Genomic DNA, 12,186 nt, shown 5'->3' on the forward strand with positions numbered 1-12,186 from the left:
GGTCCTGGACTTTTTTTGGTTGGTAGACTATAAATTGCTGCCTAAACTTCAGACTTTGTTATTGATCTATTCAAGGATACAACTTCTTCCTGGTTTAGTCTTGGGAGGGTGTAAGTGTCCAGGAATTTATCTATTTCTTCTAGATTTACTGGTTTATGTGCTTAGAGGTGTTTGTAGTAATCTCTGATGTTGGTTTGTACTTCTGTGGCTTTGGTGGTGATATCCCCTTTATCATTTTTTATTGCATATAGTCAATTCTTCTCTCTTTTGTTTTTATTAGTCTGGCTAGTGGTCTATCTATTTTGTTGGTCTTTTCAAAAAACCAGCTCCTGGATTCACTGATTTTTTGAAGGCTTTTTTGTGCTTCTGTCTCCTTTAGTTCTTCTCTGATCTTAGTTGTTTCTTGTCTTTTGCTAGCTCTTGAATTTGTTTGATCTTGCTCCTCTAGTCTTTTAATTGTGATGATAGGGTGTCAATTTTAGATCTTTCCTCACTTCTCATGTGGGAATTTAGTGCTATAAATTTCCATCTAGACACTGCTTTAAATGTGTCCCAGAAATTCTGGTACATTGTGTCTTCATTCTCATTGATTTTGAAGAACATCTTTATTTCTGCCTTCATTTCATTATTTATCCAGTAGTCATTCAGGAGCAGGTTGTTCAGTTTCCCTGTAGTTGTGTGGTTTTGAGTGAGTTTCTTAATCCTGAGTTCTAATTTGATTGTACTGTGGTCTGAGAGACTGTTTCTTATGATTTCCATTCTTTAGCATTTGCTGAGGAGTGATTTACTTCCAATTATGTGGTCAATTTTGGAGTAAGTGTGATGTGGTGCTGAGAAGAATGTATATTCTGTTGATTTGTGGTGGAGAGTTCTGTAGATGTCTATTAGGTCTGCTTGGTCCAGACCCGAGTTCAAGTTCTGGATGTCCTTGTTAATTTTCTGTCTTGTTGATCTGTCTAATATTGACAGTGGAATGTTAAAGTCTCCCACTATTATTGTGCAGGAGTCTAAGTCTCTTTGTAGGTCTCTAAAAACTTGCTTTATGAATCTGAGTGCTCCTGTATTGGGTGCATATATGTTTAGGATAGTTAGCTCTTCTTGTTGCATTAATCCCTTTACCATTATGTAATGCCCTTCTTTGTCTCTTTTCATCTTTGTTGATTTATAGTCTATTTTATCAGAGACTGGGATTGCAAACTCTGCTTTTTTTTGCTTTCCATTTCCTTGGTAAATATTTCTCCATCCCTTTATTTGAGTCTATATCTGTCTTTGTATGAGATGGGTCTCCTGAATACAGCACACCAATGGGTCTTGAGTCTTCATCCAATTTGTCAGTCTGTGTCTTTTGATTGGGGCATTTAGTCCATGTACATTTAAGGTTAATACTGTTATGTGTGAATTTGATCCTACCATTTTGATACTAGCTAGTTGTTTTGCCTATTAGTTGATGCAGTTTCTTCATAGTGTTGATGGTCTTTACCGTTTGATACATTTTTGCAGTGGCTGGTCCTGGTTGTTCCTTTCCATGTTTAGTGCTTCCTTCAGGAGCTCTTGTAAGGCAGGCCTGGTGGTGACAAAAATCCCTCAGCATTTCCTTATCTGTAAAGGATTTTATTTCTCCTCACTTATGAAGCTTAGTTTGGCTGGAAATGACATTCTGGTGAACTTGTCCACCAGTTTTTCAAAAGTTCTTAGCAATAGTCAAAGTCTTGTAGAATGCTTTATAAATTCCTGTTGAATTAAATTCTAATGACAAAGAAGTGCATTTGGGTACTAACAAAATGAATCCTAAACCTTCTTTTCAATAATTGTGAGACAGTAGATGCCTTACTTTTATAAGTATATTTCTTCTTCTTCTTTTTTTAAAGTAGCTAATATTACCTACCTTAAAGTGCTGATGGCAGAGTAAATAAAATATTGCATAGAAGATGTCTTTCATAGTATTAAGCAAATAGTTGACCTTAATGAGTGTTTCTTTTCCATTCCTTATCTATAGATTGAATCATATAAAACTGCTGATATTCAGGCATTTTTTAACCCACAATAGTGGCAGTTTCATATGGTTCAACTTAATAATTAAAGATTAACTATAATATACAGTAGAACCCCTGATAAATTATATGAAAAGCTATAGCTGTGGATTGGATCAGAAAAGGAAAGTCTGATGTGATTACAATGAGTTAATTCAACAAAATTCTGAGAATTAAAAATGTTGCTTAATTTTAATCTGGGGTAACAGTCATATCAGTCATGTTTCAAAATAAAAAGAGTAATAAAATCTGGAAGACATATACAACTGAGGGCTGAGGAAGGCCTTATTTACTACAATTGGAAACCCAAGTGTCCTATAAGAAAATTCAGACCTATTTGACTACATGAAACTTTAAAAAAAATATTAAAAAATATTTATTCATTTATTAATTGATTCTTTTATCATTAGAATAAGTGTCTGAGAGAAGATATTTTTGTGTATTATTTTACTGTTGAATCCTCAGTACACAGAAACATGTCTGACACATAGTAGGTATAATAACAAAAAATTACTGTAAACAAAGTCAATTAACAAATAATAGATGTGGGACAAATGTTTGCAACAAGAGAACAGATTAATAGTTCTAAGGCAAAAGTGTTATAAAAAATTAACAATAAAGGGACTATAACTCAACAGGAAAATGGGAGAATCCAAATATCCAAGGAATATATGAAAATATTATCAAATTAATACATAACGTTACCACTTAAGACTGTCAAAAATGGAAAAGAATGACAATCTCTGTTTTTGATAGGGATATAGGGGAAAGGGTACTATCATAGGTGGCTGGTGAGAAGGTCAGTTGCCTCAGGTGTTGTTGGAATACAATCTGATGTTATTTGTTAAAATTAAAAATGCATATATATTTTGACCCACAAATACTTCTTTTAGGTATCTGTTCCATAGAAATGAAAGCACAAGGATGTTTATGACAGCATTATTTTAGAGGTGCAAAAGAAAACAAGTAGCAACAGTGTTTTCTCCTATGGATTTTCCATCCATAGGAGAGTCATTGAATAAATTACAGCATATTGCCGTATAAAATGTTACACAGTTGTTAGAAAGAGTTATTGTTGAGTACAAAAAAGCAAGATTCAAAAATATGTGTATGTTCAAATTTTTGCAAGATAATGACAAAACCTGTCTGTGTGTATTTATATTCATGTACACATTATAAATATGTATGTACATTACAGATAGTGGTTTATTTATGAATACAAGCATAAAGAATAACATGAAAGTATATACAGTAGGCTGTTAGTATGGATAACTTTTGTGTCTCTGAGGAAAGAATGTAGATTGAGAGGGAAGTATATGGGAAAGGAAAAGCTTAACCAAAACAAAATACTGCGTTAACAAAATGGTATGTATGATATGATCACACATATTGAATTTATGTAAAGTTAAATGCAAGTATATGTGTGCATAAATATTTTAAAAGTAAAAATAACAAACAGTACAAGAAAAGGGAGCCATAACCATTTTGGTGCAACTTACATGTCTTGGTGCAGCCATAAAAAAAAAAAAAACCACTGTAATACCACATTGGAAATGGGAAATAATATAAGGCAAGACTGACAAGCCCATTCTGAGGGAGGATGGAGAGGGATGCAATTCCACCATTAGATAAATCAAAATTCCACCATTAGATAAATCAAAGAACTCGCTCCTAGAAACCATAAAAAAGTCAACAGGGAATTATTAGTAGAAAAAAATGAAAGTAGAAAATAATAAAAATCACCACTGTGAAGCACATTTGTTAGAAGCCAAATTCAAGCCTTTAGTTGAACCTCATAACAGAGAAGCCCTAAAGAGAAGCAGAAGACTTTAACTATAGCATATAAGATATAGTTCTGATCTGATAGTATCAGATCTAAGGTATGTTCAAGCTCTGAAAGTCTTTGATTCTAGAATACAATGGGGATGATCAAACATTCGTTTTTCATACAATCATAAATTTTGGAGCCAGACAGGCCTTGAAGGATATATTCAGTAGCAAGTGCAAAAGGTTGTGTTTTTTTTTAACATTTATTTTTTAATGATTTTTTTGTATTTTATTTATTTCTTTTAAATTTTTTATTAACACATAATTAGATGTATGTATTACCAGGATATATATTATAAATTGATGCATTCATATAATCAAATCAGGGTAATTTCTTTTCTTTCTGCTGAAAATATTCAGATTATTCTCTTCTATTTCAAACTACAATCAATTAATGTTAACTATAGTCACTCTACTGATCTATGAAACACCAGATCTTATTTCTTCTATCCAAGCATACATTTGTACTCAGTAATCAAACTCTCTGCATCACCTTCTCCTGCTATGCATCCCGGCCTTTGACAACCACAAATCTACTCTCTATTGTCATGAGATCAATTTTTTTCAAGTTCCCACATGAGTGAGAATGTGAGATATTTATCTTTCTGTGCGTGGCTTATTTGACTTAACATAATGACTTCCAGTTCCATCCATGATGTTGCAAATATTTATTGCATTTTAAAAACATATAATATAAAACTTACCATTTTAACAATATTTAAATGTGCATTTAGTGGCATTAAGTACTGAATTAAGAATGTGAAGTATAGGCTGGGTGCAGTGTCTCATGCCTGTGAGCCCAGCACTTTGGGAGGCTGAGGTGGGTGGATCACAAGCTCAGGAGTTCAACCTGGCCAAGATGGTGAAACCTGTCTCTACTCAAAATACAAAAATTAGCCTGGTGTGATGGTGGACACCCGTGATCCCAGCTACTCAGGAGGCTGGGGCAGAGAATTGCCTGAACGCGGGAGATGGAGGTTGCAGTGAGCCGAGATGCATCACTGCACTCCAGCCTGGGTGACAGAGCCGGACTCCATCTCAAAAAAATAATAAATTAAAAATAAGAATAATTAGCTATATTCTTGTGTCAAAGGATTTTTAAAAATTGGCCCATTGTGGGGGAACTAGATGAAAGTGCACAAGACTTCTCTGTATTATCTTTGCAACTTCCTATAAATTAATAATTATTCCACAATTACTTTTTTTTTTTTTTCCAAATGGGCTTTCTGTGTGTTCTTTAGGGGTTTGCTTGCAGGTACAGGAGAAATTGCATGAGGAAAATTCCAGGTATGGTCTCTAACACTCACCTTTACTCAGAGTAGCTCCACTTTATCTCTTTTACATGCTGCACTTCTATATGAGATGTTTGGAATTGCATGTTAAGAAATGTTCCCATTACAAAAATTAGTTTTGAAACTACTCATTCTATCCATTTATTTTACTGATTAGGAGACATAAATTTAGTTTTCCAAGGTTAATAAGCTAATAAACGGGAGGGCTAGGACACGAATTTAGATCTTTTGACTTTAAGTCTTGTTCTCTCTTTACTATATCATAGTCCTTTGATTGAAATAAAAAGATTTTTGTTTTCATTCCTGGCTCTGTCACCATTTATTATAACTTAAAATGAACATCTTCTGATAGCAATGCAGGTAATGTGCACATTATACACATGGAAGAGTTCAGAATAGACCTGAAAACTCAGAAACCTAGGATTCCAGATTCCAACATCTTCATGTTTGTAACCTTGATCAAATAAATTTGTGTGCATAAGCCTTAGTCTCCTGGAAGGATATCCAACAAAAGATAATATACCTGGCCTGGGTCTCAGAAATCTAAGGTAAAAGTAAACAAATCTCTGCATTTCAATTCAATTCAATTTTCAATTTCAATTCAGCAAATATTTAGTAAGTGTCTACGAAGTAGAAACTGTGGTAGACACTGTAGCTGCAATGGTAAACAGAACATGTCTTTGCTCTGAGAGGCTGGAATATAGTCATTAACCCAATAAGAAAACCTAATGAATAGTTATTTCAAAGTGAGTTAGAGGAGAAAGAGAAAGAAAAAGAAACATCACAATGAGCACGTACAAGAAAAAGCGAACTAAAATTGGTCAAGGCAAGCTTCCCTGAAGAAGTCATGTTTGAACTGAATCTATAGAATGAGTAAGAGTTAACTGGACATGCTTGTGGATAGCTATTGGTAAATAAAATTATAATTTAAATAGTTCCTTAGGGAAGTTTTATTGAAAAGATAACTTTTGTAGAGAATATAGTATTATTTGGATTCAGCAAATATACCTTTCTGCTGTCAAGCTCACCATCCTTCAACCATAGTAGACATCACTGATCAATTACAACACACTTTCTGGTAAATCCTGATGTAGCTACTCAATAGAGGTTCCAGGTAGCCCTTGCCTATCGGTCAAAACTGGCACTAAAAACAAAATGAATTTACCATCTTTTTTTTTTTCACGTAATATCTAATACTTTATTTTCACCTCAGATACTACTACTACAAACAATAGGCAAAGTACAGATTAGAGTCCCTAGCTCATCAAAGAGAAAGCTAAGGCTCAGTGAATTTACCATCTTGAGTGTGGTGAAAAGATCTCTGGTCTCAAATTTCAAAGTCCTGAATTGTAGCTGTATGAATTTAATAATATAAGGAGACTGGCAAACATTTAGGCAGTTTGTCTCAGTCCCCAAAGTAGGTGACAACAAATACTGCTGCCCTTCCTGTAAACTACATGAAAAGGTCCTGTGGGGTGAGTCTTCTTTGTGTTCCACTCCTCAATTATAGACAGAAAAGTAAGTTCAGAAAACAAGTCTTTCGGCAGCACCAAAATTTGTGAATTTGCCTGAGGATTATACCCACATTTTGCTGAGACTTGCAAAATTGAAATGAAGAAGAATACAAGTACAGAAGGTATAAATTTTAAGCCAGAAGGACTGATATTAAAACTTTATGGTCACATCAACTCTGCATAACTTAAGATTTGTGAGAGTTCCCACCTTTATAGGTTACAAAGCCACAGCAATGTTCTCTGAGCAATGAAGACTCAATTATGCCAAAAACTCTGAATGATTTAGAACATGGCTGCTTTCTATAACTTCTGTTGATTTTGTATTTAAAAATGTATATTAGTGTCATTTTTATAGTTTTTTTCTAACCTGTACTTTCTTTAAGAACATACGCACGCCACCTGAAGTTTCGCCAGTCCTAACACTCTAGCTGCTGGCAACGGATTACTGGGTTTCAAAAGTTTCTTTCCTTTTTGGTTTTCCATCTCAACACATGATAATATCTTGCCCAAATAATCTAAGGGCATATTTTGTACTGTTGTAGAAAATATTTAGCTTGCTAAATATTTCTAAGTTTGTTGCACCTCTTTCAAGTAATTTTCTAACTTGGCTTGATGTTTCCTGAATATAAAGACCCTCTCTTGTACCAGTATTTGCAGAATTAAATTCCTTAAATTTGTGCCTTTAATGTCAACTCTTTTTACACTGTTTTGAAGAAGTTTCTGCACTGTTCTGTGTACATCTTGCAATAATAAAATTTTCAATGTCCAAAAAAAAAAAAAAAAACCACTGACTGTTATACAATTGCAAAATATATCTTGGATGGCCCATGCTCTGGTTAGAACCATGCGGTACCCTGCATCACTCAATACCTTCACTACCAGCAACACAGTGCTGGTAAGATGAACTGTGGACTCCAGAGTGAATCTACCTTAACTTCGTCTAATTAAAAAACAGACTCTTTATTCTGGATGAAATTTTCATCCTCTTGACTTCCACAATATTATGATGAATAATTGGTATTATGCTAGTAATAATGATTGCCTTTAGCATTTAATTATATATCTTACCCAACTACATGTTTTTTGACTGCAGTCTTTCTTATCGGTGCCAAATTATGAGAGCTACAGCGGATATTTCAATTTAAAACATGGAAAGAATGCTAATTTTAATTCTACTATATGAGTGTGTTGGCAAATGAGTCAAAATGGCACAAGTAACCATGGATGCTGGCACAAGTAACCATGGATCCTGGCACAACTTCTTTTACTCCAAAGGAAAATGAAGCTGTATCTTCTCTTTATCTGTTGCCATTTTCATCACACTCTCCTCCCTCAAGCTCTCAGTTTGAGAGGTTTAAGAGGGGTGGCAGGCAAAAGTTGTATGGTGGTGCTCACCAATGTTTAAGATGAGAATATAGTATCCCGAATATCCTTTTGGGTGCATACTGAAGAGTGCCATGACACAGTGCCAAAGCAGAGCTACTGCTATGACCTACACCCTTGGGAAGCTGTGTTTGCATAGCTGTGTGTGGTGGGGGGTGCGGAGGAGGTAAGTATGTGGTGCTCCAAGATCTGATTGTTTCTGCTCCACCTACTGTCACCTGTTAGGATTTGCCATTTTGTCATAATTCCCTACAGAGTTTTCTTTTCTTTGTTTATTGCTACTCCCTTCTCATTGACTCCTGGAGTATTCTCAGCTTTCTATGGTAGTGTTGAAATGCAAACCTGTGCAATTGAAACCCTGAACAGCTGTGGACCTGTGAAGGGCAGCCCTCCAGAATCTCCATAGATTTTTAAAAATAAACTCTCCAACTTCTCCTACATGTATACGTGTATTTCATATATAGTCAGACTATATAAAGGTCCCCAGGGAGAAGCTGTAGCTCCTGAGACTCTACAGGAAGCTGTTCTGCCTGCTATTGGGACTACATGGAATCTCTAGGAACTTTCCTTTGAATGGTCAGCAGGATTTTAATGTTTGGAATTAGTGTTTTAAGAAAGTGTGACTTTAACCAAGAGACCAAATAGTTTGGGATTTTGCTTGTCTGTTTGTTTCTGTTACACTTATATCTTGTCCTAAGGTGTTATACATATTTTTATCTCTCTCACCTTCACCTCTAATTATCACTCTGTCTCTCTCCATCAGCAACACAACTGTGGACTCTTTCATGTGCTCATTTCTCTACATGACCTAGCATTTCATCTAAATGAGCTGAATTCCCTGTGCAAGACTTTGTTTTTGACACACTTTTGTGAAAATATTGAAAACTTTGGTTCTTGTTTCTTTGAATTCTCTCAAGGGTTAACTGTATTTTAACCTCTTTCCCTGATGGCTTAGAGTCACCTTTATGACCCAGCCATGGTATCCCTGTGTGGCTGTCTGCAGCTGCTCATACTGCCTTTAATATATGGATCTCTAAGAAGCTGGAGGGCTCACAGTGCATTATATCTTCTTGGTGGGGATTCAGGGAACCAGGAAGAAAACTTCCCAGGAGAGCCCAGGAGGGGCTGTGATAGCAAAGAGATGTGTGACCTTCTAAGACTAGGTTGCTAGGGTTGGAGAGTAAAAGAAGGAGTGGGGAAAAGGTGCCAGACTTTTTCTGATACTTCTTCTTGTCCACCTTTTATCTCTTCCTCCTTTCTAGAATGTTTTGAAAGGCATACTTTGTATCTGTTTCCAGTCCTGGGGGCCAGATTCTACTCCTAGCTTCTGTTTTGCCCTAACCTTATTGACATCCTCTTCCTCTTCCTCTTCCTCCTTTCTCATCTCCTGGGTTCTCCTTTTGCAAACTTGAGCGGACAGGGCTGGGTCCAAGCCAGCCAAATGCAAGGCTGCTGAATGCCACTTATTTATATACAGGATAAACGTTTTCAGATTTCACAGAAGAGGACTGTCACTTTATAAATTTTAAAGAAGGAGAAACTACTTCTATAAACCAATAAGAAAAATGCTCCAACTTTTAGTGGGCTAACCTATAGAAATCCATTTTTTAAAAATAAAACATGTCCTTTTTAAACTGCATGTTATTAGCTACCAGTACTTTGTAAAATCAGTGTATCCAACCAAAAATTTTAAAGTAATAGAACAGAAAATATCAGAGTGCATGATACATAGTAAGAGAAAGTAATGTTGCATGAAAAGTTAGATTTAGTTAAATATATACAAAGGTATGGGTATATGAATGAGGTTACAAGGTTAAATGTATTTCTTCCTGTAGGTGGTCGGCAAAATATTTGAGAATTACTGAATCCTAACAATTGCACCTGGCAGTGAACTTGGATACTCATGTGGGCCTCCCCTGGTCCTGGGAAGGTGTCTGAAGTGTTAGGATCAAGGTGCCCTCCTGACGTTGCTGCCCAGGAACCAGGTCAGTCTTTAGGCTCATGGGTGAAGTCCTGCACCTCTTTCAGTAAAATATTCACCTAGGACTTTAGATATGTCTACAGGTCAATTTGGGAAGGGGCAGAGGCTTTTCCTTCATTTTACATGGGTAAATTAATTGGAGAAATTAGCAATCATCTTTTGAAGATGAATGGATCCATCTGTTTAATCTCCTTTTTCTGTAAATGTGGCTGTGGGCTGTAAATGTAGCTTCTTCTGGTCTTAGGAGGGTCATCAGTGGCCATTTGTCTCTCACCTGGGCCATGCTACAACTTCAGTGAAAGATAATAACCTTGAGATGGTTACTTTTACATGTCAACTTGGAAGGCCATAGGATACCCACATGGAACATTGTTTCTGGGTATCCTTGCGAGGATGTTTCTGGATGAAATCACCATTTGAATCCATGGACTCAGTAAAGTAGATTGCCCTCCTCCAGTGTGGGTGGGCATCATCTAATCCACTCAGGGCCTAAATTGAACAAAAGACAGAGGAAGGAGGAATTCGCCCCTTGTTCATCTCCTCTCTTTCTCTAGCCCTGGAGCTGGAATTACACCATTGCCTTCCCTCATTCTCAGGCCTTTGAACTGGGACTGAGTTACACCATTAGCTTTCCAGCTTACAGATGGCAGATCATGGGACTCCTTAGCCTCTATAGTTGCATGAGTCAATTCCTCATAATAAACCTCTCTATATATGGATATAGATAAAAATAGATATAAACACTGATACCTCCTACTGCCTCTGTTTCTTTGGAGAACCCTGACTAATACAGGCCTCAAAAAGCCTGCTCTCATCTATGCTGTTGGCTGATGTGGCTATATTTGGTGAAAAAAAAGCTCAGAAATATCTGTTGTGCACTCATCATGGGAAGAGGCACCACCACCTCATAGCTAGTTTGCATAGTCTCTTCAAATGTGAGTTCTACATGTTCTCATAGTCAGGCTAAAACAATTTATTGAGAATTATAGATATAACTTCTGAGCTTGGATATGTCTCCATGTCTCTTTGGACCCATGAATTACCCATCCCAGGTACAATGGGTCATCTGCCATCAAGATCCTGTTGGCATTCAGGCTCTCAAGATGACCTTCCCCTGACATTCCAGCAAGCATACAGAATTCTGCATCAAGTGTACATAGTGAACATTTAAAATATTTTATATGTTCCAAAATCCAGTGTAAGCTACACTTTGGTTACTAGGCTGACAGATTTTTAGAACTTTACTGTTCAAGTTGCCTCCGTATAATAATCTTTTGGGACCAAATCATTTGATTCTGGAATATGCACAAAGAATAGATTTCTGTTTTCTATAAATGAAGATAGACTTTGACATACAAGTCAAAGATTCCTGCCTACTTTGGTTTTTGTGACTGTGGCTCCATAGAAGCAAATGGCCAGGGAAGCACAAACCATCAAGCTCAGACCTATGTGAGACTAAGCCACACACTGATCCAGGTTACCAGGAAAAAAAAATTCAGAAAGCAACTACAGTAGGAGTATTATGATCAATTGCTTTACAAGTTAAGACCTGGTTTGCAGGTTTCTGCAGGCGGCAACTACATAGACCAGGACCACATTTTGAGTGCTTAATAACTTAGAGTTATTGGCATTTTCAATTCCCTTTGTTATTCTCATCACCCCTTACCAAGGACACTACGGGTTTATACTTTTTGTTATAAGAGAGAATTATGAGCACAGATGGTTCAATATAAAATCTTACCCACTTAAAAACTAAATATGGTTAGCCCTCCATATCTGTGGGTTACTTTTGTGGGTTTGGAATATATGAGTTCAGCCAATTATGGATTGGAAATATTAGAAAAAAAGAAAAAAATACATCTTTACCAAATATGTATAGACTTTTTTTGGGTTTTTATTCCCTTAAAATATAGTACAACAATGATTTACATAGCATTTATATTATATTACATATTATAAGTAACCTAGAGATGATTTAAAATATATGGAAGGATATGCATGGGTTGTATGCAAATACTGCACCATTTTACATACAGAACTTGAGCATCCATAGATTTTGATTCCCTGGGGTGTCCTGCAACGAATCCTCAATAGGTAACAAGGGAAGATAATAGTTCAATCTGTGCTTCCTACAATTGGGTCATTGATTCATTATTTAA

At 36.1% G+C, this 12,186-nt stretch overlaps 1 long non-coding RNA gene across 1 annotated transcript in view; it reads left to right on the forward strand.

Moving 5' to 3' along the window:
* The window catches only part of LOC141585576 (uncharacterized), a 236,329-nt gene that overhangs the window by 204,992 nt on the left and 19,151 nt on the right, over window positions 1-12,186 (forward strand). Inside the window, exon 3 of the long non-coding RNA XR_012519111.1 lies at window positions 9,882-10,031. This is a non-coding gene — a long non-coding RNA (uncharacterized LOC141585576). The remainder of the gene's footprint in view (window positions 1-9,881; window positions 10,032-12,186) is intronic.

The sequence above is a fragment of the Saimiri boliviensis genome, chromosome 9 (assembly GCF_048565385.1).
Source record: "Saimiri boliviensis isolate mSaiBol1 chromosome 9, mSaiBol1.pri, whole genome shotgun sequence".
Lineage (NCBI taxonomy): Eukaryota > Metazoa > Chordata > Mammalia > Primates > Cebidae > Saimiri > Saimiri boliviensis.